This window comes from Pan troglodytes, chromosome 1, assembly GCF_028858775.2.
Source record: "Pan troglodytes isolate AG18354 chromosome 1, NHGRI_mPanTro3-v2.0_pri, whole genome shotgun sequence".
Taxonomy (NCBI): Eukaryota; Metazoa; Chordata; class Mammalia; order Primates; family Hominidae; genus Pan; species Pan troglodytes.
Genome location: NC_072398.2, coordinates 108,565,721 through 108,593,156, shown reverse-complemented (window position 1 = coordinate 108,593,156; position 27,436 = coordinate 108,565,721). Strand labels below are relative to the sequence as shown.

At 45.6% G+C, this 27,436-nt stretch overlaps 1 long non-coding RNA gene across 1 annotated transcript; it reads left to right on the top strand.

The window, feature by feature from the left end:
• The first annotated feature begins 895 nt into the window (after positions 1-895).
• On the top strand, positions 896-27,436 carry LOC134810571 (uncharacterized). Its single transcript, XR_010159004.1, has 3 exons — positions 896-1,629; positions 8,872-8,995; positions 26,844-27,436. It is a non-coding gene; the product is annotated as an uncharacterized LOC134810571 (long non-coding RNA).

Here is a 27,436-nt window from a genome sequence, read left to right as displayed (position 1 = left end):
CAGGCACCCGCCACGACACCTAACTAATTTTTTTGTATTTTTTAGTAGAGACGGGGTTTCACCGTGTTAGCCACGATGGTCTTGATCTCCTGACCTCGTGATCCGCCTGCCTCGGCCTCCCAAAGTGCTGGAATTACAGGCGTCAACCACCGCGCCCGGCTGAAATTGAATTTCTTTCTTTTCACCAACTCGAATTTCTTCTTCTCATGTAAGGTCATCTTACATAAGTGAGACTCCTTTGTTCCCTTTCCCTTAATAACAAGCCTACACGGAGGTGAAGGTGGTGAACGCATCTCTTCTCATCTCAAAACATCCACGTGCTCTTCCACTTTTTTCTGACAAATAAGGGATTGGAGGTGACATGAAAACACACCATGGATATTATTCAGCATTTGTAAAAGCTTAAAGTATCACTTGGTAGACAAACTGCTTTTTGCACTACAACCTCCAGAAAAAAGCGCAAACGCAATTCCCCACCATCACAAATTACAGTCCAGTTTTCCCACATGTGGGGAAGTCACAAGAGTCAGCACACACGGAGTACAATAGAGAAATCTCCCCGAAAAACACCAACTTCATGACCGTATTTTCTTCTGGTACGTAAATATAAGTGAATGCACCTCTGCCCTGCCACAGCTCCATACGCCTCACCCCTTACACGCACGGTCACTTGCCCCGCGCATTCCCCCACCCCGCCCCCATGCCGCCTCAAGTCCTCCTAGCCCTGACACACAGCTGGGACTATCACGTCCAACCGGTGGTCCTGGACTAGCTCCCACAGCACGAGAAATCTTTCGTGGCGAAGCAGCAGCCCCTGAGCTGCCTCATCTGCATAGGAATCGCCCTATCTGTGATGTCACCGACAGCGCCTTTCCCGTCCCCGTCTGCTCTTCCGCCCCACCCTCTGCCACTCAGCCGACCAACCAGCTGCGGGAGCGGGCGGAGGAAGTGACACCTGACTCTACCTCCTCTCCCTCCCATCCCCGTCCCTGGTCTCTCCCAAAGAAGTAGGTTCTTAGCCTGTGATACAAAGGACCCCTTTGGCGGCCAGCTGGAGCCTGTGCGCTTTTCTTCAAATAATGGCTTTTAAAGCTCAAGACTAGAAAGTTTAGGATTACAAAGAAAAACGGTTCTTTTCACATACGGTTATCCTTGTGATGTAGCATTTCGCTTGACATTTGGAAGTCGTTCAATATCAGAGAGAAACCGTATCTATGAAACTAGAGAGGCTGCTCAGATGACTGCAAACCAGCCATCCTTACTTGTTTTATCACTAGGAGTATTATAAAGACGGTCGTCCAGTTTCTTGAATCTTGTAGGGTTTTTTTCAGATACAGCAATGTACAAAAATGTGCTGCCCCAGCAGAGCACACTGGACATTCAGGCATGGTGCTGGAGTTTGTCGTCTCTTCACTGCCTTCTCTAGACCTTAGCGCTTACCTCATGTTAACACTTTATATGCTGCGAAGACAGAAACACAGTCATCCAAATTTGGCAAAAATATTTGGGAGAAATTTTATTTCAGGTGTTTAACTGATTACTTTTAATATGTAGACTACAACACCAAACTCTGAGAATACTCCACAGACTTATTAATGGTTTCCACCCCCGTCTCTGCAAATCTATCAGGCAAGTTTTTCCTGCCCTTTACTTTCATATAAGCTGAGTCACAGTCTGTAGTGGGTTTTGGGGGGAGTGTTACTGCCCAACAGGTACACCCTGCCTGCTGCCTAGACAGAGCCAATTTTTCGACACAGGGGAATTGCAATAAAGAGTTGCACTCTTTATTTGGTGATTGGGGGCCGGTGAATTGAGAGTTCTGCTTGGCCAGGTCAGAGATGAAATCACAGGGAGCTGAAGCTGTGGTCTTGTGCTGGGTCAGTTCCTGCTTGGGGGCCACAAGACCAGCTGAGCCAGGTTATCAGTCTAGCTGGTGCCAGCTGATCCACTGAGTGCAGGGTCGGCAAAATATCTCAAGCACTGATCTTAGGTTTTCCAATAACGATGTGATCTCCAGGAACAATTTGGGGAGGTTTAGAATCTTGCAGCCAGAGGCTACATGACTCCTAAACCATAATTTCTAATCTCGTGGCTAATTTGTTAGTCCGGCAAAGGCAGTCTAGTCCCCAGGCAGGAAGGGGGTTTGCTTCGGGAAAGGGATATTATCATCTTTGTTTCACAGCTAAACCATAAACTAATTTCCTCCCAAAGTTATTTCGGCCTGTGCCCAGCAATCAACAAGGACAGCTTGTACGTTAGAAACAAGATGGAATCAGTTAGATCAGATCTCTTTCACTGTGGTAATTGTCCCAGTTGTAATTTTTGCAAAGGCGGTTGCAGAAGCAGAGGCATAGGTCTGACTTCTTTCACTCAGTCCTATGTCTATGAATTTTTCATGTTATTCATATGGTTATTTGGTTCTACGTGTATTCCTTTGTAGGAATATACATTAACTTATGTATTTATTCTACTGTTGTTGAACATGTTGACCTAAAAGAAGGAGGCTGAAGCACAAAATATAATTTAGAGTTTACTTGAGTCAACATGAAGACAACTGCCTGGAAGACTCACACCAAGGAAGCTTGGATCTGAGCTCCCTTTGGCCTTTGTCACAAGCAGGTTTTTATTTTTTATTTTTTATTTATTTATTTATTTATTTTGAGACGGAGTCTCACTCTGTCGCCCAGGCTGGAGTGCAGTGGCGCGAACTCTGCTCCGCCTCCCGGGTTCTCGCCATTCTCCTGCCTCAGCCTCCCTAGTAGCTGGGATTACAGGCACCCGCCACCACGCCCAGCTAATTTTTTTTGTATTTTTTTAATAGAGACGGGGTTTCACCGTGTTAGCCAGGATGGTCTCGATCTCCTGACCTCATGATCCGCCTGCCTCGGCCTCCCAAAGTGCTGAGATTACAGGCGTGAGCCACCGCACCCTGCCCACAAGCAGGTTTTTAAAGTTCAAAAGCAGGGACAGACAGTGGGCTGATAGGTGCCTATCAGGAATTCTCATTGGTTTACAGAAATAACATTGCTTGGTGATTGGCTATATGTTGTTAAGTTATAGGGTATGGGGGTATAGGGATTGGTGTGGCATTATTAGGTTAATTTACAGCTACTTGAGGCAATAGCAAGCAGTTTCAACAGATGAATACATAGCTCAGTGCAGCTCAAAAGGAAGGAGCGGAAATTGCTGTCTCGATTTAACGTCTCTCTGGGCCTGATCATTTGAAAGGGCTCACATTCCTCAGATAAAAAGTTTTTTTAATCTTTCTTCTTGAAAGCATCGATGATCAAAAGCTAAGTCAAGGGTGTCCCTCTTTGCCAGAAAGGCTCATTCCCGGATAGTCCTGTCCCAAGCAGGGGACAGGGGAGGAAAGAAGCCACCTCACTGAGGAATTTTTAAGAATGCCCAAAAGTCCAATTGAAAGGGCATTACAGCCAGGCATGGTGGCTCACACCTGTAGTCCCAGCACTTCAGGAGGCCAGGATAGGTGGATTGCCTGAGTCCAGGAGTTCAAAACCAGCCTGGGCAACATGGTGAAACCCCATCTCTACAAAAAATACAAAGTTATCCAGGTGTAGTGGCACACACCTTAGTCCCAGCTATTCAGGAGGCTGAGGTAGGAGGACTGCTTGAGCCTGGGAGTTTGAGGCTGCACTGAGCTAATATCACACCACTGCACTCCAGCCTGGGTGACAGAGTGAGACTCGGTCTTAAAAAAAAAAAGGGCATCATAGAGTGGCAAAAAAAAAAAAAAAAAAGAGAGATAGAGGGGGGCCTCAGTTAAGTCTACAGCTGCTGTCACTTATTGAATCATCTCTACTCTTCAGAATACCATGAAATTAGTTTTCCCAGAAGTAAAACGATGAGAGATACATAACAATAATGACATTGCACTTCATCATTCCATGCCCTTAGACATTTATAGGGCCATGGATGGTGATCTTTTCAAGAGACAAAAATAAACGCCGAACAGGTAAGTGCACTATAATTTGAGTACATCAGCTTTTGGGCATTTAAACCATGGGTCAGAAATTTAGAGCAAGAGGGCAGGTTGGATCCTGATAGCAGGAGGGAGTGTTTTTCTTTTAACTTTCCAGTGGCATCATGGTGTTAACCACTGTTATTTCAGAGTGAAGAAACAATTTTTTGTTTGGTTGGTTTTGTACTTTTTATTTTTATTATAATTACTTTTTAAGACAAGGACTCTGTCTCCCAGGCTGGAATTCAGTGACAAGATCACAGCTCAGTACAGCCTTGACCTCTTGACCTCCAAGGCTCAATGGCTCATCCTCCCAAGCAGCTGGGACTACAGGCACACACCACCACACGCAGCTTATTTATTTATTTTTTGAGACAGGGTCTCACTCTGTTGCCCAGGCTGGAGTGCAGTGGCGTCATCAGGGTTCGCTGCAGGCTTGAACTCCTTAGCTCAAGTCATCCTCTCACCTCATGCTCCTGAGTAGCTGGGACTACAGGTGGGCACCACCACACCCAGCTAATTTGTATATATTTTATACAGTCAGTGTTTCACCATTTTGCCCAGGCTAGTCTCAAACCCCTGTGCTCAAGTGATCCTTCTGCCTTGGCCTCCCAAAGTGCTGGGATTACAGGCAGTTATTTTGACAATATGATTATGATGGGTTAAACTGAGATGTGCGGCAGGAAGTTTAGGGTGAGTCAGACAGATTAGATAAACAGGTTTTGCTTGATATGACCCTGAGTTGCATCGTGAGTGCAATCAGGAGGAATACAGGTGAAATTTAGCACAGGATGTACCAATGGGTCATTACAGTCAAACGTGGTTTGTGGTTTTGAGTGGCAAACCTGGAACCTTGTCAAATTTCCCACAGAGGTAATGGTTTGTGAGATTCTAATCAGAGAATTATCCCTTCCTGCTGTAATCAAATTAATTAGGGACAGTAAAACAGAAATCTGATCACAGGTATTCTGCTATGTATGTATGTATGTATATGTATATACACATACACGCAAGAGGAGTAGTGTGTCATATCTTAAGAGAATATGCATATAGGGTGATTTTACCAAAACCACCAAGAGACAACCCCTACAACTTAAAGGAGCCCTAATGGTGTATGTATTCCAGTCAGCAAAAAAGAGACTAACTCTCTCAGGCACGGTCAGCACTGGAATTGTAACTGATTATACAGGCCAGTATCTTGGGTGAAAGCGGACTACACCAGATGTCAGCTACTTGCCATCTCTGTCAGGAAGATTGTGAGTTACCTCTAAGTGAAAATCTCCACTGACAGATGTCCACTCTGGTAGGGTTGCCTTTTACAAGAGAAACATGAATCCATGTGTCAACGCCCTTAAGTTTACTGGCACAGATTGGTCAGTAATACCTGTTGTCAGTTAGGTGCAGTGGTCTATGCCTGTGGTCCCAAATATTTGGAAGGTTGAGGCAGAAGGGTGGCTTGAGCCCAGGAGTTCAAGGCTACAGTGAGTCATGATTGTGCCACTGCATTCTGGCTTGGGGAATAGAATGAGATCCCATCTCAAAAAAATATATAAAATAATAATAATAGCTGATGTGGTCCCTTCCAACAGTCTTGGGGAGAATATTTTATTTGATGTTGTTTCCAGTAAACAACAACATCTCCAGGTTATAGGCCAAGATTTTTGATATTTTCATCTCCCAGGAGTTCATTATGAATGGAATTCTTTGTTAATGTAGAGTTCTTAGTAAGTTCTGTGAGATCTTAGCAGTAATGGAGAATGTCACCTTTAAGAAGTGCAGATTCATAAGCGCCTTCATCTAACTACTGCATGGGTCTTCCTGTTATTATTTCAAAGACAGAGAGTGCGGACATTTTCCACAACCAGTGGGAGATCCTTGGTTAAGAAAGGTTAAAAACTTCTGTTAGCTTTGCCAATTGAGTATTTATTGTATCATTAGTGCATTCCATCGGCCCAGAGGATTAGGGGTGATAGGCACAATGGAAATGTTGGGACTTAGGCAAAAATGTTACAAATGGATCAAATTACCTGACCAACGAGGTGTGTTCCTCGGTTTCTATGGAGTTCAGATGGCACCCCCCATGAGGAATTACCTTTTCTAATCACATTCTACCTACTACTTGGGCTGTGGCTCATCGGCATGGAAATGCTCACCCCAGTGAGCATATACAAATTAGCACCAGAAAGTATCTGTGACCCTGAGATGGAGACAGCTGGATAAAGTCTAACTGCCATGTCTCGAAGGGTCCTAAAGGCAAAATGTCCCTGTGACCCATGAAGGGGTTTTCCAGGATTATGTTTGGGACAGAAAGTATGGCAAGACTAAACATTTTCTGCAATCATAGGCAATGATTTTCAATACCATTGCTTTCCCCATGCCAACATTTTGTCTGAATTCCAATGAGTCAGCTTATGAAGTACTGTAAAAGGGTAATTGAAGCCTAAGGGATAGATCAGTGTATCATTGGGCCCATACCATATGACTGTTTCTGGAAGAAATTTGTTCCCTTTATCCTTCCAGAGATCCCTCTCCTGCTTGGGAGCTCCCACTTATGCTTCTTTTTTTTTTTTTTTTTTTTGCCAGAGTCTTGCTCTGTCACCCAGGCTGGAGTGCAGTGGTGCAATCTCACCTCACTGCAACCTCCGCCTCCCAGGTTCAAGCAATTCTCATGCCTCTGCCTCCCAAGTAGCAGGGATTATAGACATGTGTCACCACACCAGCTAATTTTTGTATTTTTAGTAGAGACAGGATTTCACCATGTTGGCCAGGCTGGTCTCAAACTCCTGACCTCAGGTGATCCGCCAGCCTTGGCCTCCCAAAGTGCTGGGATTACAGGCGTGAGCCACCATGCCCAGCCCACTTGTACTTCTAATGAAGTCTTCAATGGGTCATAAGTCAGCAAGGTCATTTCGAGAAGTTCTGTGTCTGATGTCACCTTCAGAGCTGCATTCTTAGCTGCAGCATCAGCAAAATGATTGTCCTTGCTCTCCAGAATATCTAATTTTGAATGAACACGAATTTTGATGATGGCCAAAATTTGGGTCTTCAAATTGCTTCTAAGAGGTCAGAGATTTATTGGTCATTTTTGATGGCTTGACCTGATGAAATCAGATACCTATGTTGCTTCTAAAGCATTCCAAAATCATCACCTACTCCAAATGCATCTCTGCTCCCAGTGTAAATGTTAGGCTGAGGTGGATTGATTGAGCCCAGGAGTTCATTCAGGTCCAGCCTGGAAAACACAGCAAGATGTCCTCTCTACAAAAAAAAAATCAAAGAATTAGCTGGGCATTGTGGCATGCACCTGTGGTCCCAGCTACTCGGGAGGCTGAGGTGGGAGGATTGCTAGAGCTGAGAGGTTGAGGATGTGGTGGGCCATGATGGAGCCACTGCACTCCAGCCTGGGTGACAGAGTGAGACCCTGTCTCAATCAATCAATAAATAAATCTTAACCACTTAAAATACCAATGACAGATTTGCTTGGCCTTTTAAGTGCATTGCTGAATTCTCCAATCTACATTTTTGGGAACAACCTGGGGAATGGCAACATGGAGGCATTTGGCCAAAATGCAGACCCTTTCATTGTCTGCTTTAGTCTGTTTTTAAAAATCCTCTAAAGAATTATTCCAATTCGCCCTTTTCAACCATTTAGTGGCCCTGCCTTCTTACACCACATGTGAATTAATTGATAAAAATCAGAATATTCGGGCTAAAAGTTTGGATAATTAAGTCAAATTTTCTCCCAAACCCTATAGGATCTTGGAGGCTGCTTTAGAATTAGAAGGGGAAATTGATTTAAATTTCGATCAGGGAAGTCTTTTTTATTTTTTATTTATTTATTTATGTATTTTGATACAAAGTCTTGCTCTGTCACCCAGGCTGGAGTGCAATGGTGCAATCTTGGCTCACTGCAACCTCCACTTCCCGAGTTAAAGCGATTCTCCTGCATCAGCCTCCCAAGTTGCTGGGATTGCAGTCATGTACCACCATGACCGGCTAATTTTTGTATTTTTAGTATAGACCGGGTTTCACCATGTTGTCCAGGCTGGTCTCGAACTCCCGACCTCGTGATCTGCCTGTCTAGTCCTCCCAATGTGCTGGGATTACAGGCATGAGCCACTGCGCCCGGCCCAGGGAAGTCTTTTATAATATTCTTAATTCACATTTTGGTGAAGCAGTATACAGAATGGTAGGCTCCCCTCTTCCTGTGGGTTTTACCTTGAAAGGGGCTGTCAGAACAGAAGTTTCAGGGGAAGGGCCAGAACCCTGGGGACTTTCCTCAGGTGATGGTGATGGAAGAAGAGGCAAGGCAGGACCGGAGGGCTCAGGTAAGGGAGACTATGCTGGTGCAGGGGCAGGAGGAGAAGGAGCAGTTGGAGGCGAAAGAGACAAAGCCTCCTCAATATTTCTCAATTCAGAAAACGTGTCAGTTTACCTCCTTCAGCTTACTTCCTCACTGGAGGCAATTTTCGCAGTTCTTTTAGAAATTTCTAGGTATTATTGGAAGTAAGTCTCCCATTTAATTTGGTTCTTAAACCAAATTTTTCCAATTGTGCACACTAATAAATTATTTTAAGCATTTCAAAATATCCCCATTTTCTTCATTCTGCTTATGAGTTTTCCTGGTTAGGTGGGTCCAGTTTCTTGGATATTTACAAGAGGACACTTCATAAGTGTTATACATAAACCCAGCTGATGTTTCTAAAGGTGGTTGTTTCTTCACAGTGTGCTAAATTTTGAAGCTTGATTTCCCATAATTCAGGAGCTTTTCAGATGACCAAGGCCTGTGATGTGTTTTGGGTCACAGTGTGGTGCTTATGAAGTCACTCCGACAGATAACACCGGAGTTGTGTATCGCTGTCTCAGTGGTTCCCACTGTTTCTAACCACCAGGTGGCCACAGAGTGCATGTGCTATGAGGGACCCGTCCGACATATACCCTCCCAGAAGAGCAGGAAAGGGGGTTCATAAAGATGTTCTTCTGATGGGGAGTGTCCTATAAGGCCACCTTCACATGGTGAGTAATGACCCCGACACCTCTGCAACATCCCTGATCACTTGGAGCACCTGAATGGATTGGCGGAAGCAGATCACTTCTTTTCTTCAGGGCAGGGGAATGCACCTCCATGCACTTTCCAGTTAAGAACTAACAGGAATTAGTCACAAATGAAAAGCTAAGCCTGAATGTTCAAAACAACATGCTACATAAAATGACACCACCAGGGCCTACCTGCCAATACCTTGACCCAGAACTTCCTGCTGAGGAACAGAGGCAGGAAAGGCAGAAGCTCTCTGGAGAGCTCTTTGCCTGACTGTGACCCAAACTTTCTGTCCTGATGCAGAGGTCGAAAAGGCAGTTATCTCCCCCTGAGACTCAAACCTCTTACCCACAGGGTAAAGACAGAAAACCTCCATTCTAGAAAGGGAGAGCTGGAAAGGACACTCAAGCAAAGTCCAGGCCTTCAGCCAAAGAGTGGGAAGGTCCAGATTTCAGGAGGATTCCCCACTTACTACTGCCCAACTGTTTCTCTCAGAGTCCAAACTCGAGGGCTTCAGAGCTGGCCAGGCACCCAGTCCAGGAGGAATGTGGTGTGATCTGAGAGATGAAAATACATGCCCCCTTATAGACTAAGACAGACTGTAAGGTTAAGGAAACAAAAGTTAGCTACAGGTCCAGGGTTCAGGGCTCATCTGACATGGCAACGTCCTGAATTCCTATGGCTACAGGAAAAAACACACTGTTGCTAAACTCCTTAACAATAGGGGCTAGCAAGCAAATTGTCAAAATCTTCCCAGCCCTTCTCAACTGGATTTACAACCCAGATCACTAGAGCTCTGATGGGACAGAGGAGTGGCCTTCCATTCTTTCCCGATAAGCAACTGCAGATATCAAGCCAGTTTCAGCCATGTTACAGGGACTGCACACAAACCGACTTCGTGTCCAGTAGTTCACCTTTTGACATAAACAGACAATTTCCACCTCATTTTAATGCTAAAATCTCTTCCCAATGTGAAGATGGGGTGCATGTTACATATATGTTTACCCGTTGCACATGAGCTCAATACCCCTCAGAAATGGCGTTTCCCCAAACCTGCTGAATATGTATGACTCTATTGTGTGATACACACCCTGTGAGGCACAAAAACCAACCTGTCCTCTCTCTCTTTCTCTCTCTCTCTCTCTCTCTCTCTCTGGAGAGAAAGCACTTCTTCAAAGACACACACCAGAGACTGTCTCTTCCCGGACTGCAAACTGATCTCACCAATCAAATTCTACCTACTATGTAGCCACCCTGGAGGCCTTTGAGAGGACGGTCAGATGGTCAGAGATAAGTTGCTCTGAATCCTGCTCCCAGGGCCAAAAACATCGACCTAGAAGGAAGGGGCTTAAGCACAAAATATGATTTAAAGAGTTTGTTTGAGCCAGTGTGAGGATAGTTGCCCAGAAGGCTCAGAGCCAAGCAATCTTGGATATGGGTTCTGTTTGGCCTTTGTTACAAGCAGGTTTGTAAAGACCAAAAAGGGAGACAGGGAGTTGGCTGGTAGAAAGTTGCTTGTCAGGAACTCCCAGTGGTTTACAGAAATAACATTGATTAGGGATTAGCTATACATTGTTCAGCTACAGGGAATGAGAGATGGTGTCCAGTGCACGTGATTAGGTTACTTTATAGCTAACTGTGGCAATAGCAAGCAGTTTCAGTGGATGAATACATAGCTCAAAAGTGGGGAAGTGGCCGGTGGTGGTCATAATTCACATTTTGGTGGGCCAAGTTGGGCAGATCACCTTGGGTTAGGAGTTTGAGACCAGCCTGGCCAACATGACGAAACCCTGTCTCTACTAAAAATACAAAAAATATATATATGTATATAGGGGAGCATCGTGGTTCGCGACTTCAGTCCGAGCAACTCGGGAGGCTGTGGCAGGAGAATTGCTTGAACCTGACTGGAGGAGGTTGCAGTGGGCCAAGATCCTGCCACTGCACTCCAGCCTGGGCAACAGAGTGAGACTCCATTTCAATACAATAAAAAAAAATTTTTTTTAACTTAAAAGATTTTAGAAAGCAGGAAGTAGGATGTGGTTGCTGTCTCATTTTAATGCCTAGCTCTGGGCATGCTAAGTTGAAAGCACTCATTTTCTTCACATGAAAAAGTTATTTTCTTTTCTTTCTTTTTTTTTTTTTTAGAGACACACTCTCACTTACTGTGCCACCCATAAAGTGAAGTGGCATCATCTCTGCTCACTGCAACCTCCACCTCCAGGGATCAAGTGATTCTCAAGCCTCAGCCTCCCAAGTAGCTGGGATTACAGGTGCCAGCTACCATGCCTGGCTTATTTTTGTATTTTAGTAGAGATGGGGTTTCACCATGTTGGCCAGGCTGGTCTCGAACTCCTGACCTCAGATGATCCACCTGCCTCGGCCTCCCAAAGTGCTACAATTACAGGCGTGAGCCACCATGCCCAGCCAATACCATTAATTTAATCTACAGCGAAATCTATTATTTTTTCATGTTACAAATTCAACAAGAAAATTTTTCCCTAATGAAACATCACATTTAAAGCATAAGTAGAATTAAAAAATGTAATAGACAGTGTCTTGCTGTGTCATCCAGGTGAGAGTGCACTGCTGCAACCACAGCTGACCAACCTGGAACTCTGGGCTCAGGGAGTCCTCCCAGCTCAGCCCGCCTTTTAACTTTTTAGAGATGGCATCTTGCCCTGTTGCCCAGGCTGGTCTCCAACTCCTTGCCTAAAGCAATCCTCCCACATCAGCCTGCTGATTTTCTGGGATTACAGGTGTGAGTCAACCAGCCTGGCATTGCAGGAAAAAAAAAAAGTCAAGAAATTATTCTTCATTTTCTTTTATTTTGAGTTGAGGTCTTACTCTGTCACCCAGGCTGGAGTGCAGTGGTACAATTATAGTTCACTGCAGCCTGGATCTCCTGGGCTCAAGCGATCCTCCTGCCTCAGCCTCCCAAGCAGCTGGGACTACCAATGTGAGCCACTGTGCTGGCTAGTTTTTTAAAATCAGCTCATTTTTAAATTTGTAGAGACAGGGGTCTCACCATGTTTCCCAGGCTGGTATCAAACTCCTGACTTCAATCCTTCTTCTCTCCTCAGCTGCCTAAAATGCTAAGATTACAGGTGTGAGCCACCACACCCTGCTTAATTTCCATATTTTAATTTTATATACGTAATTATTACTGTCCTTAAGATAATTGGGGCAGTAATCTCTTTAAAGTTTTAGAGACTTAATTTATCTATTCACTCCACTGGAAGAGTATGCCAATTGGTTTCATAAGAAAATATATTTATAAATCAGAAAATTTCTTTCCACCAATCTAGGGGGCATTCGAAAGCAAATAATTGTGTTAAGTAACATCGTTTAAAGTGAAAACAGATGCAATGGTATTTATTAACAAGGCTTATCAGTGAGCGAAACAAACTGAAAAAAGGAACATCATTAGATCCTTGGAAAACCCTCAGTGCTGAAAATCTGAGTGATTCTGTGATACCCTTTTGAGTCTGGCAGGGCATTCTCTTTCCCGAGCATATAAAAGTGAGTAAATCATTTCTTTTCATCCATTTTCATTAAGAGATGAACTTCCTTGATGTTCTGGAGATTATTAAATTTGATTTGTGGCCAGGCGCAGTGGCTTACGCCTGTAATCCTAGCACTTTGGGAGGCCAAGGTGGGCAGATCACTTGAGTTCAGGAGTTCGAGGCCAGCCTGGCCAACATGGCCAAACCCCATCTCTACTAAAAATACAAAAATTAGCCAGGCATGGTGTCACACGCCTGTAATCCCAGCTACTCAGGAGGCTGACGCACAAGAATCACTTGAACCCGGGAGGCCAAGGCTGCTGTAAGCCAAGATTGTGCCACTGCACTCCAGCCTTGGTGACAGAGCGCGACTCTGTCTTAAGCAAAAAAAAATTCTGATTTGTATAGTTGTGAGAAGTGCTTATGTTGCTGACTCCATTGCTTATTTGTGATCATATAAATCTCTTTTCCCCTTTCTGTAGTGTGATTTAAACTTAATCCTTAAAGGACATGTGTTTCAGCTGGTTAGAGGTTTTTAGCTACTAGAAACCTGAGTATACGAATCAAAGAAAACTGCTCCTTACCTGCCACAGACTTAGTTTTCTTTCTGTACTAAGATTTCTTTTAGGTATAGTAATTTGTTAAAGCCAAGAGCTCCTATGGAATGAAGTTAGGTGGCGGGAGTGGGTGGGGCATTGAGTAGTAAGATCGTCCTTATAATAGAGATGCCGCTCTTGCAGATATCGACAGCTATCGGGCCCAAAAAAATTGTTACCAAACATTGGAAAGACAAGATATGAGCAACTTCTGATTGCTGCAGTCTCAAATATCAAGAAATACCATTATCCTCAGGACAATGAATAGACAATCAAAAAAGACTCACAGACTAGATTAGCTGTCATGTATCACCAAACAGGGACTGGATCCTTGTCAAACACCACCCAACAGAGATTGTCCCCAGAACTTCACTTCATAACATCAAAACCAGAAACCCACACTGATGCCACTGATGGCAGAAAACAATGATGCAAGAAAGAGAGAGAGGGAGATAGAGAAAGGAAGGACTTGCCCAATGACCATACTTAGTATATAAAAGCAAAACAGCTCAATTTCTGCTCATGAGAACAAGAACTGAGGGAACAAGAACCAGTGGCTCTAAGGATCCAGGTCTGCACCAGGGGCCTGTTAGGTGCAGGATTCTGTTGGCTCCAATGATGGGTGTCAGATGGATTAATTTTTATGGGCATAGCCTCTGAAAGAAATCAGTCGAGGAATAATACAGAGACACTTGTCTGCATGCTCATTCTCCATCAATATAGAAGGGGAACTGGCATTAGATTGTGTTCATCAAATAAAAGTAAAATCAACATTTATAAAGAAAAGAGGAAAGGGGAGGAGAAAAAAATGACTGGGACCATTGTGATTTTGCTCCCTTTGGATAAGCAACTTGGCAGAAAGCTATCAAAGAGGTCACTATGACCTGTCTTCTCCGGACCAGTGTGACTTGGTCACCACAGCAAACAATTACAGGCTGGGCACAGTGGCTCATGCCTGTAATATCGACACTTTGGGAGGCGGAGTGGGCGGATCACTTGAGCTCGCAAGTTGAAGAGTAGCCTGGGCAACATGATGTAACTCTGTCTGTACAAAAAATACAAAATTTAGCCAGGCATGGTGGTGTCTGCTAGTAGTCCCAGCTACTCAGGAGGCTGAGGTGGGAGGATCACCTGAGCCTAGGAAGGTTCGGGCTGCAGTGAACCATGATTACACCACTGCACTCCAGCCTGGATGACAGAGTAAGACCATGTCTCTAAAATAAATTAAGTTTGAAAAAGAAACAGGGCCAGGCACGGTGGCTCACACATATAATCCCAGCACTCTGGGAGGCCAAGATGGGAGTATCACTTGAGCTCAGGAGTTCGAGACCAGCCTGGGCAACATAGTGAGACCTCATCTCTAAAGAATACATATATATTTTTAAATAAACATATATAATAAAATATATACTATATTTTATTATACATAATATATAATTGTATATATTTATTATCATATAATTTTAATAAAAATATGTATATATTTTATTATGTATAATAAAATAAAAAGAAACAACTACAGATGTTGGAGGACTTTAAAATATCTCAGCCAGGTGCAGTGGTTCAGGCTGGTAATCCCGGCACTTTGGGAGACTGAGGCAGGAGGATCACTTGAGCCCAGGAGGCTGAGGCTTACAGTGAACTATGATCATGCCACTGCACTGCAACCTGGGTAACAGAGCAAGACTCTATCTCAAAAAATAAAATAACATGTCTTAGAAGTTTAGCTGTCCATCCTATGCAACTGAATATCCATGTGTAATGTCCACCATGTCCTTCTGTTTTACCTCCCCCTTACTTAAACCGGAAAGGCACTTGTCCCCATATTAGAATATCATTGGCACATGGCCGGGCATGGTGGCTCATGACTGTAATACCAGTATGTTGGGAGGCTGTTCAGGAGTTTGAGACCAGCCTGGCCAACAAGATGAAACCTTGTCTCTACTAAAAATACAAAAATTAGCTGGGCGTGGTGGTGCAGGCTTGTAAGCTGAGATCACTCCACTGCACTCCAGCCTGGGCAACAGAGCAAGATTGTGTCTCAAAAAAAAAAAAAAAGGAAAGAAAAGAATATCATGGGCACATGTATAGAAAGTTTGTTAGGCCAGGTGCAGTGGTTCACACCTGAAATCCCAGCACTTTGGGAGGCCAAGGCAGGCAAATCTCTTGAGACCAGAAGTTGGAGCTCCTGGGGGCAACCTGGGCAACATGGCAAGACCCTATCTCTAAAAAAAAAAAAAAAAGTTGGATTTGATGGTGCACACCTGTGGTTCCAGCTCTTCCGGAGGATCACTAGTGCCAGGGTGGCAGGGGCAGTGAGTTTGCAGTGAGCTGAGATCACGCCACTGCACTCCATCTTGGGTGACAGAGTGACACCTAGTCTCAAAACAAAATGTAGGGGAGGGGAGAAAATTTGTTGTGTCAGCAAGTAAATGAAGAAAGGGACATTATTAGAGTTGAGAAATAAACTGGAATGTGATTTGGTACCTTTCCCACAGAAGATAAGTTTGCTAAATGTGCTGAAATTAGAAGCATTGTATAAGGCCCGGTGCAGTGGCTCATGCCTGTAATCCTAGCACTTTGGGAGACCTCGGAGGTGCCCGAGCCCAGGAGTTTGGGGACCACCATGGGCAACATAATGAAACCCTTTCTCTACAAAAAATACAAAAGTTAGCTAGGCCTTTCGGATGCGACAACTAATTGTGCCACAGAGACACAACCCTAGTGGCTTAGGACTCTGGGAAGATATAATCTCCCCCGTTTATCTAGTGATCGATAATGCATGAACGCTTTAAAAGCTGGAACAGGCGGCCGGGCGCGGTGGCTCACACCTGTAATCCCAGCACTTTGGGAGGCCGAGGCGGACGGACCACGAGGTCAGCTGATCCAGACCTTCCTGGCCAACAAGGTGAAACCTGTTTCTACTAAAACACAAAACATTAGCTGGGCGGGGTGGCCCGCGCCTGTATTCCCAGCTACTCCAGAGGCTGAGGCAGGGGAATCGCTTGAACCCGGGAGGCCGAGGTTGCAGTGAGCCAAGATCGCTCCACTGCACTCCAGCCTGGCGAAAGAGCAAGACTCTGTCTCAGGGAAGAAGAAAAACAAAACAAAACAAAACACCTGGAGCAGGCGTCCCTCAGTGGGCTCTAACCACCAACCTTTAGATTAACAGCCGAACGCGCTAACCGATTGTGCCACAGAGACACGTAGTGTACCTTCTTCTGGGCGCTATAGGAAGGGTGCACTCACCAAACACTCCCCAACCCTCCCATCCTCAGAGCCCACCCGGCAGTACAACTGTGAAAGGCCTTGGAAAACTGGAGCGATGAGAGCGGTGAATCGTGTTGGTCTCATTGGAGACCCGCAGGTTGGGAGATTCTGGAACCAGGACGACCTTGCCCCTCACCTGCATCAGAAGCCCCCGGAAACGCCCGGCCCCGACCCGGACCTGAGCCGCCTGGGGGCCCAAGGGAAGCTGAACGCCCGGTGGGCTCCCGCGATGGTTCTTTGTGCCGCCTTGACCCAGTGAGGCAGCCTGTGCCCACCCTGCCCAGTCACTTTTGAGGCCGCTGCGGAACTTCCGCTGCCATCTTCGGATCCTGTGTCCCGCACGGGGGCTCCACCAGGGCAGGGATGGTGGTGAGGGTGGCTCGTGGGTCCCCTCGCGGAGAGCAGGGTCTGGCACTCACCAGCGCGCACGACTAGGACTTGTTGAATTAATCCATCGTCACCTTCAGCTTTTAGTCCTTTGAGGAGCCCCGAAAATGGAAATCATGAAATATTTTACCATGGGGAAGTTTTTTGTTTTTTGTTTTTGTTTGTTTGTTTTTGAGACAGGGTCTCGCTAGGTCGCCCAGGCTGGAGTGCAGTGGTGCAAACACGGCTCACCGCAGCCTCGACCTCCCGGGGCCATCGTCGCCTTTAGCTTTTAGTCCCTTGAAGAATCCCAAGAATAGAAATCATGAGATTTTTCCATGGGGAAGTTCTTTTTTCAAAGCGTTTATTCACGTTGATTTCTAGGCATCCCCCGGGGAGGGCAACGGGCAGGGCCTCCAGTGCACCTTCTGCGCGGTGGAGCCGCGGGGGCTCAGCTGCGCAGTGGTAGGGTCCTGGGGCGGGAGGGCAGGAGGGAAGGGAAATGCAAAAGCAGAGAAAGAAGCCGGGGAGCGGTGGAACACACATCCAGACCTCCTGAAAGGCTCGTGCAGAGGCACAGGCTGGATCTTCTGGAGGTGAGAATTGTTTTTTGTTGTTGTTGTTGTTGTTGTTGAAGCAGAATGGGGAGGAACTGAGGGGAAAATTCAGAGAGAACATGAAAGAGCTCCAAACGCGAGGACCTATAACTCCCCAAGAATAACATCTTCCAGAAGAACTAGACAGAAAACTGGGTGTCTGGGAACCCTGAAATCCCTGGAGGAGTAGCATCATCATGACCCTCTGTGTTCCTTTTGGCGAAAGGACTTGCTTCCCTTGTTTGTACAATTGTTTGTGTTTGTTAAATAAATAAAACCCTTTTCATATATTTTTGAAAGTACATTGGCTCTATTATTTTATGATTACAAACAATGCTGCAGTCATCATTCTTGTACACTTCTCATTGGCCACTAGTGTATTTCTATAGGGTAGAGGCCTGGAGAGCAGTTGCTCCAGCACAGTGATTACGTGGTTTTTATATCATTCCATGTTCTTCTTCCCTTTGTTGGCTTATTAGCTATAACTCTTTCTTTCTTCTTGTCCACCGCATCCCCGACTTCTTTCCCTGCTTTTGCTTTTTCAGTGATGGCTTTAGGGTTTCCAGAATACATCTTTATCAGTGCCATCTAGTGACATTCTACCTCCCCTTCTGGCCATTATGCTGGTGTTGTCATGTAATTTGGTTTTAGACATGTTATAAACCCCACAATCCATTATTATTGCTTTTGTTTAATCGGTCAAATTATTTTAAAAGATTTAAATAAGAAGAACATATATATTTAACTGTGTACATACCGATTTCCAGTAGTCTCCATTTCTTTGTGTAGATCCAGTTTTCTGTCTGGTATCCTTATCCTTAGGCCTGGAGGACTCCCTTTGCATTTCTTGTAGTGTGGGTTGCTGAATTCTTTCTTTCTTTTTTTTTTTTTTTTTTTTTGTATGTCTTTAAATGTCCTTATTTCAATCACATTCTTGAAAGATTTTTCATTTTGGCATAGAATTCTAGGAAAACTTTATTTCTTTCAGTACTTTAGGATGTTGCCACTTTGTTTTTGTAAAACTGGCATAAAGCGGGCTTCTTGTACTTGTTATATAATTTTTGGAATGTGTATTTAAATTAAAAACATTAAGATGGGCTGGACAAGGTGGTGCACGCCTGTAGTCCCAGCACTTTGGGAAGGCGAGACAGGAGGATCGCTTGAGGCCCAGAGTTGGAGACCAGTGTGGGCAAGGCAGCAAGACCCTGTCTCTCTGTCTCTCATATATATACATATATATATATACACACACACACATATATATATACACATATATATGTACTCATGTGTATGTATATATATGTGTGTGTATATATATATGCTCATATATATGTATATATGTGTGTGTATATATATACACACACATATACACACATACATACATACATCGTGAATGTCCTAGATTCATCCTAAGTTCCACCAACAGTACACTTAAAGTAAAATGTGCCGAACCTGAGGGTCAAACCTACCTGCTGACGTGTAATTTGTGTTTGTGAGACATTCTCAACAGCATTTGCTTTCCCCTAGCATAGTGGTTTTCGTGTTTTCCTCACATCTGAATGTCTTCAGTGCAAAACCTGTCAGAATTCATTTCCTTTGCCAAAAGATTCTAAAATACTTTCTTTTTTTTTTTTTTTTTTGAGATCAGCGCACTGCAACTTCCACTTCCCAAGTTCACAGGATTCTCCTGCCTCAGCCTCGCAAGTAGCTGGGACTACAGGCCTGCGCCAACACAGGCGGCTAATTTTTGTATTTTTAGTAGAGACGGAGTTTCACCATGTTGGCCAGGCTGGTCTCAAATTCCTGACCTCAAGTAATCTGCCCACCTTGGCCTCCCAAAGTGTTGGGATTACAGGCATGAGCCACCTTGCCCAGCCTAAAATACTCTTACTTCAAGCAAAAGTGCATTAAAAACAAACTTCTCAGTTGCATCCCTGGAATCCATAGAAAGCCCGGGAGAGACAATCAAGTGCTACAGGATCAATCGCTAAACAGGGGAGGACAAGGCATGGCTTCCTAACTAGGAGTCAGGTCAAAGTTATCTGCTTTGGTCTCCAATGGAGACCGGCACTTGATTCACCTGCGACGGGAGGACCCGGCCCAGAGGAGGCGGACTTTCTCTTCATGGTGCCTTCAGACAGGAAATCTCCTAGGATTTCTTTCTTTCCCTTTGATCTACTCCCAACTCTCCCTTTCTGTTTCTTCAAGACCTTTTTTGGATCCCTACTGCGCAGGACCTAAGGGGCTGGTGCCCTTCCCTACCCTCCCTGCCTGGGTGTCTTCAGCACCCATGCTCACCCAGAACATTACTGCCTGCCAGCGAGAGCGAGAGGACCAAGGAGGGCGGTGGGTGCAGTGGGAACCAGAGTCACCGTGTGCCTGTGCCTTGTGGGCTCCTCGCAAATTGAATAAACGCCCCCTGAAGCTTCTCTGCAGGTCACAGGGAAGGGGAGGGTGGCTGCCGACCCGGCGGGAGAAGCGTCAAGAAGCGTCGGGAGGACCTGACCCTACCCCTGGACCTTGAAGACAGGCCTGGCCAGGCTGATTTTAATGGATAGGCCCAAGGAAAAGGCTCAAGGGCGGCCCAAACCCCGACCCTGAGATTAAGGCTTTCAAATGTCTGAACGTTTTGATGTTGGTCAGTAGAATCCATCCCACCTTTATCACGAGACTCCTTTGCCAAAATTCAGAGATCTGGGATTCCTGCTGGTTGCAGCACAGAAAGCCAATCACCGAGACGATTATCGCCAAGGAAGGCACTTTAATAGGGTGCTGCAGTGGGGGAGATGAGAACTCAGTCTCAAATCCATCTCCCTGACCAACCAAAACCAGAGGTTTAGATGGCAGGGAAGAAATGTTAACAATGAGTAAGAAAACAGGAACTAGGGAGAAGCAAGGAAGCAATCATGATGAATGAGGGGTCCCAGCATCTCATTTTCCGGATGAATTTCAGTACTTTGATAGCTTTTTTGACAGGCCTGAAGGTCATTTCCTGAGGAAGGAACTCAGATAAAACAAATACTAAGTTTCTTTCTTTTTTTTTTTTTTTTTTTTTTTTTTTGAGACGGAGTCTTGCTCTGTCGCCCAGGCTGGAGTGCAGTGGCGCGATCTCGGCTCACTGCAACCTCCGCCTCCCAGGTTCATGCCATTCTCCTGCCTCAGCCTCCCGAGCAGCTGGGACTACAGGCACCCACCACCACACCCAGCTACTTTTTTGTATTTTTAGTAGAGACGGGGTTTCACCGTGTTAGCCAGGATGGTCTCGATCTCCTGACCTCGTGATCCACCCGCCTCGGCCTCCCAAAGTGCTGGGATTACAGGCGTGAGCCACCGCACCCGGCCAACAAATACTAAGTTTCAAGCTGTAAGACCAGAAGCGTCCATTTCTAGGTTTATCCAAAAAAGCTACATATGGGACTGTGGGGTGGTTTTCAGACCAAGAAAGAAAAAGATTGTGCAGACCAAAGTCTGCAGTTAACCAAAGAAAAAACATAATTTTCTGACCAATAGGATGTATGGGATCAGAGAATGACCAGGCTATAGAAGAACCGTTTTTTGTCCTGAGCATAGGGGAAGGATGAAGTTGCACCAACTAAGGTGGAATTAAGCTGCAGATGGGGAAAAATCTGGATTTTGGTTCAGAGCCCTGGGGTCTTCCTTGAAAGAAGAACCCTGTCTCGGTTTCTGCCTCTCTCTGAGTCCTTTTGGAGGTTGGGGATGCTGAGGTCTTGGTGCTTGGCCCCCTCTAGCCCTGAGTACTTCCCCTCCTGCAGGGCAACCTGGCCCAGTGCCCAGGTCCCAGCTCCAGCGACCATTTCCCCCTACTTTGCTCCTAGCAAAGGCCTGAAGGCCTAGCGGTTCCTGCAGAACCGCTGTCTCCCTCTTTTGGATAAAGCAGAGAGGAAATGACCTGTGTGGAGGGAATCAGGGGCTGCATCTGCACGGAGGAGCTGAGGCAAGTAGGGCAGTTGCGGTCTGTCAATGTAAAGGACATTTGCCATCCAGGAGGTTGGGCTGTTATTATTAATTTTTAAATTCGTCAATACAAACTTCAGGGAAATTTGTCTTCTTACTTGGAGGAACCTCACAAGACCTCCCATCTTATATTCCAGGGAGAATTGCTGCGTATTACACGAACACATAGGTGAGACTGCCATTCTGACCTGCAGGCCTCGATGCCCTGTGCAGGGGCACCAGGGCACTGGCAAAGCCCTTTCCATACAAAGAGCAAGCGTGTTATGTCTACAACCCAATGGCACCAGTTCCAAGTACAATTTCTACTTGGTTCTATGAGCTGAGTACATGTTCCCCCCAGCACAGAAATCCCACAAACTCCCATGAATGCTATAGGGAAAAGCAGGGGCTAGCCAGGTGTGATTGATCATACGTTTAATCCCAGCAGTTTAGAAGGCCAAGGCAGGGCAGATCACTTGAGTCCAGGAATTGGAGACCAACCTGGGCAACATGGCGAAACTTCAACTCTTAAAAAAACAAAACAACAACAACAACAACAACAACAAAACAAGAACAGAAATTAGCCAGCTGCGATGGCTCGTGCCTGTGCTACTCCAGAGGCTGAGGTGGGAGGATCGCTTGAACCAAGATCCCACCAGATACAGTGAGACTCTGTCTCAGGGAAAAATACAAACAAAAAAAAGAGGCTCTGTAAGAGGTGACTCCGGGGACAATGGAAAAACACTAAGGTTTTCAAGTGGTGTTAAAAGCCAGTAGGCCTTGGGGACCATTGAGCAATCTACAAAGCAGGGAAGCCTAGATCCCTGAGCTCTGCCCGCCAAGTACCACCACAGCTAACATGAGAGACCTCCCCCACAGAGACTGAAATTTGCCTCCTGAGGAAACAAGTGACTACAGACATCTGTCCCAGGACAGTAAACAAGAAAATAAGGTCTCACAAAAACAAAAACAGCTGACCACACCATACAATCACTGAGGCCGGACCTGCGACTATAGATGAAAAAAACAAATGCTATTATTCATACCATGAAAGACCAGGGGAAAGCACGAACGCAGTCCCCTACTACTGTTGCGGGAATCAGGAGAACAAAGAGACCAACGGGTGGAACAGAAGGATTTTATTGAGTGCACTCGGGCCTAGCGTGAGCCCCGAAGAAAGACAGGGGGCTTGACTTTTATACACACTTCTGAAAGGGGGTTGGCTAGTTTGAATGGTGCAGCAGGAATTTGATGGTGCGAAACTCGCGGGGCAGGCAAGAGGGCTTACAGAAGCAGAAAGAAGGCAGTTAATCAAACTGTGACAGGTCTTGCAACGCAAGCACAGCTGGTAACCTTGCAGCTGCACTGAATGTAAATCAGGAACTTACAAAACTTGAATAATGACAAGTGGCAAGGGGGAAAGACAAGGCAGTAAAGACATTTGTTGTTTTTCCTCTTATACTTGCTGGGGGCGGACCGTGTTGACAAAGTCGCTGGAAATCACTGTCAGAGATGTAGCTTTTCGGATAGTATTGTCCAGGATCTGCTAGGCTCTATCCACTGCAGGACTTCGTGTGTGTGTGTGGGCGGGGGGGAGAGGGGCGCCTGCCAAGTACAAGAAAACTTGTCTTTTCGTTGTAACTTCCCCTTCGTTACTACAAATTACGTAGCTGAGTTTCCCACGTTAGAGGAAATGACAGAACAGCATACTTGGAATGAAACAGTTGAGTCGGGTTTAGAAGCCACTTCAATAACCATAATATCTGCCCTGCCACATAAGTAAGATTCCACGTATCTCCGCCCCGCCACAGCTCCATACGCCTCACCCTTTAAACGCACAGTCACTTGCCCCAGCACCACTCCAGCCAATCCCCAACCACCCCGAGCCCTCCTAGCCCTAACACACAGCTGGGACTCTCATGTCCAGCCAGTGGTCCTGGACTTGCTCCTACAGCGCGGGAAATCCTTCGTGGTGAAGCAGCAGCCCCTGCGCTGCCTCATCTACATAGAAATGCCCTATCGGTGATGTCACCGACAGTGCCTTTCCCAGTCTCCTTCTGCTCTTCCGCCCCACCCCCCGCCACTCAGCCTACCAACCCGCTGGGGGAGCCGACGGAGGAAGTGACGTCTGCTGTCCCACCTCTCCCTCCCGCCCTTGTCCTTTCCGGAGGTGCGCCCAGACCCCGCATCTAGTATCCCCCAAAGAAGCGACTACTTAACCTGTGTCCTGCGGAGGACCCTTCTGGCGGCCAGCTGGAAGCTGTGCGCCGGTCTTCAAATAGTGGCTTTTAATTCGCAGACTAGAACGTTTAGGATTACAAAGAAAACCGTTTCCTTTCAAAGCTGTTTATCTTTGTGAAGTAGCATTTTGCTTAAAATTGGAAGCCTTTGACTATCAGAGAGAAATCATATCTATGAAACTAGAGAGGCTGCTCAGATGACTGCAAACCAGCCATCCTTGCTGGTTTTACCAGTAGTAGTGTTATAAAGAATGTTGTCCAATTTCATGAGTCTCGTAGGTTTGTTTTTTTGTTTTTCAAATACGGTATTGTACAAAAAGGAAGCAGAATGTGGTCGCTGTCTCAATGTAATGCCTCTCTGGGCCTGAGAATTTGGAAAGTCTCGCACTCCTCATAAAAGTTCTCTTCTTTTCTCATTCTCCCTTTAGATAAAATGTCTTTTTTTTTTTTTTTTTTTGAGACGGAGTCTCGCTCTGTCGGCGGGATCTCGGCTCACTGCAAGCTCCGCCTCCCGGGTTCACGCCATTCTCCTGCCTCAGCCTCCCGAGTAGCTGGGACTACAGGCGCCCGCCACCACGCCTGGCTAATTTTTTGTATTTTTAGTAGAGGCGGGGTTTCACTGTGTTAGCCAGGATGGTCTCGATCTCCTGACCTCATGATCCGCCCGCCTCTGCCTCCCAAAGTGCTGGGATTACAGGCGTGAGCCACCGCGCCCGGCCAGATAAAAAGTCTTTCTTGAAAGCATTGTCGATCAAAAGCTGTATCTCTCCTTGCCAGAAAGGCTCATTCCCAGATAGTCCTGTCCCACACTGGGGGCAGGGGAGGAAAGGAGCCCTCTCACTAAGGAATTTTTAACAGTGCCCAGAAGCTGAATTGGCATCACAGAATTGGGGGGGGAGGGGAGACAGAGAGATCTCGGCCAATTCTATAGTTGCTGTCACTTGTTGAATCATCTCTAGTCTTCAGAGTACCATGAATTTCGTTTCTCAAAAGAAGTAAAACAATGAGAAATACATAACATTAATAATTTGACTAGTGGAGATATAATGCACACAAGAATGATAATCACAAAGAGAATCTATATCCCGAAACAGTAAGGGAACCTATTCCATTAGGCAGCCAACTGAAAACATCAGGGAAAACATCAAATACCATTTCTTCTTTAGTGATTTCTTGTAGCCAAGTGGCTTCTTTTCTAATTTTTTTTTCTAGAGAAGGTTCTACTGCATGGGAAACATTTATGTATATGCAACAAAAGGTATTTGCCACCACACATACATCTCCCTGCTCAGCTAAATATATCATCTAAAGTGATGTGATTACCTAGTACAACCTTAGCCAGTGAATAAATAGCTTTTTATTGAGCTGCAAAAGAGGCCGCAGTTTCGTCAGCAATGTTTTTCTTTCATTTTTCTTTTTCTTTCAGAGACAGCGTCTGTCTCTGTGGCCCAGGCTGGAGTGCAGTGGTGCCATCATAGCTCACTGCAGCCTCCAACTCCTGGGCTTAAGTGATCCTCCTGCCTCAGCCCCCGAGTCACTGGGATTACAGGCCAGAGCCACCATGCCTGGTTTTCATCAGCAGTGTTTCCTGAGGTTACAGAAAGATTTGTAATCCTGGGAAGAAACACTCCCTTGAAGCAAAAGTGCTCTCCCCCCAAAAATGCAAGGAGCTATCTTCTTGATAGCCGGGCAGATAATTCTCAGGTTTTGCCCCACTGAATCTCTATCTAAAATAGAGCAGTGGTCATGCCTAGTGAAAAGTTAGAGGGAACTCGCCCAATGTTGGGTTTCTTCAGATATATGTGTGTGTGTGTATATATATATGTGTGTGTGTGTGTGTGTATGTGTGTATATATATATATATATATATATCCAAATATCTTAAAGACACTGCCCTTCATCATTCCATGCCATTAGACATTTATAGGACCAAGCATGGTGATCTCCTCCACACAAAAATAAATGCTGGTGCAGAACAGGTAAGTGTACTATAAATTGAGTACATCAGCTTTTGGGCATTTTAAACCATTGGTCAGACACGTTGGAGCAAGAGGGCACGTTGATAGCAAGAGGGAGTGTTTCTCTTTCAGTTTTCCAATAGCAAAGTGATGTTTGCCACTGTCATTTCAGAGTGAGGTGACAAATTGTTGTTGTTGTTTGGTTTTGTGGGGTTTTTTGTTCGTTTTTGAGACAAGGTCTCACTGTCCCCCAGGCTGGAGTGCAGTGGCACGATCAGGGTTACTTCTGCCTTGACCTCATGAATTCAAGCAAACCTCCTTACTAATCCTCCTGACTAGCTGGGACTACAGGCACGTGACACCACACCCCGGGGTGTGAACTGGGATTTTATATTTTCAGTTGGCTCCCTAATGGAATAGGTTCCCTTACTATTCTGGAATACAGATTGTCTTCATGGTTGCCATTCTCGTGTGCATTATATTTCTACTAACCTGCTAATTTTTTTTTCTTTTTTCTTTTCTTTTTTTTCTTTTTTCTTTTTTCTTTTTTTTTTTTTTTTGAGACAGAGCCTCACTCTGTTGCCCAGGCTGTATTGCATGCAGTGGCAGGATCTCAGCTCACTGCAATCTCTGTCTCCTGGGTTCAAGCGATTCTCCTGCCTCAGCCTCCTGAGTAGTTGGGATTACAGCCTTACTGACATACACCACCACGCTGGGCATTTTTTTTTTTTTTTTTTTTTGGTATTTTTAGTACAGACGGGGTTTCGCAATGTTGGTCAGGCTGGTCTCGAATTCCTGACCTCAGTTGATCAGAAGTAGGTGAGGTCAGAAAACGCACCCTGGGAGAGGCTGGCAAATTGCCCAGAACGGCCATCGCTAGGCCTGGGGTTTTCTTCTGTACTGAAATACTACTATTCATGTAGTGCGGGGACAAAACCAATTAGATACTTCTGGGAGTTAAAAAGAGATTAATTTACAGTGCCATTTGAGAAGGGGTATTAAGGAATTTGCCAGGGTACTGACGCGTGTCAGGTGCAAACTGCAGGTTGAGAGAGAGCTAAGTATTTTCTGTCCATGAAGGTGATAAGGGGGGTCTTGAAGAAAGAGGGACGTGGGAGGACACTGGCGCCAGAAATAGGAAAGGGCTGCTTGGGGGTGGGAAGGATGGGTCGGGGTGCTATCTAGAAAGTTGCCTGGCAGTGGATGTAGGATGTAGAAGCGAGACATCAAACAAGAAGCTGTCGCTTAAATAAAGTCTGAAGAAAGACTAGATATGTAAACGGCAGGAGATAGTAGGGAAACTGGACCCGTCTCCTCATAAAACTTCCCGTCTTATATTTCAGGAAGGATCGCAGCGCATTTCGGCCAAGACAGGTGAGACTGCAGTTCTGACCTGCGGGCCTCGATGAATTGCGTTAGGGCACCTGGGCTCCGGGAGAGCCGTTCCACTCCGCAAAGTAAGCGTGTTATGTCTACAACCCAACGGGGACGCGCTAAGAGCCCCAAAGGCCCTGCTTTCATCCCAAAGAACAGCCCCCGTCTGCGTAGTTTGTACCTGGCTCTGTGAGGTGAGAACACATTCCCCGCTAGCACAGAAATCCTACAAACTCCTGAGGGGGCTGCGGTTAGAAGCAGACGCTGTGTAAAAGGGGACTCTGGAGGCTAGAGAAAAACACGAAAACCTTCACAGAGCGTGAGAACCCAAACGCTGGAGACCGTGGATCAATTTCTGCAATAAGCAGCCTTATGTTCAAAGGGAAGAGCTATGCAGTCTTCGCGCTGGTTAGCCTGGGATAAACCGGCTGACACTTCTTACTTATCCAGCGAGAAAGACAGCGACACGCCACTTACTATTTTGAAGGCTTCTGACTGCAACAGTAACACTTAAGGGCATCACAAAAAACACAAACCAATAAAAGAAAGCAGTTATAATTAC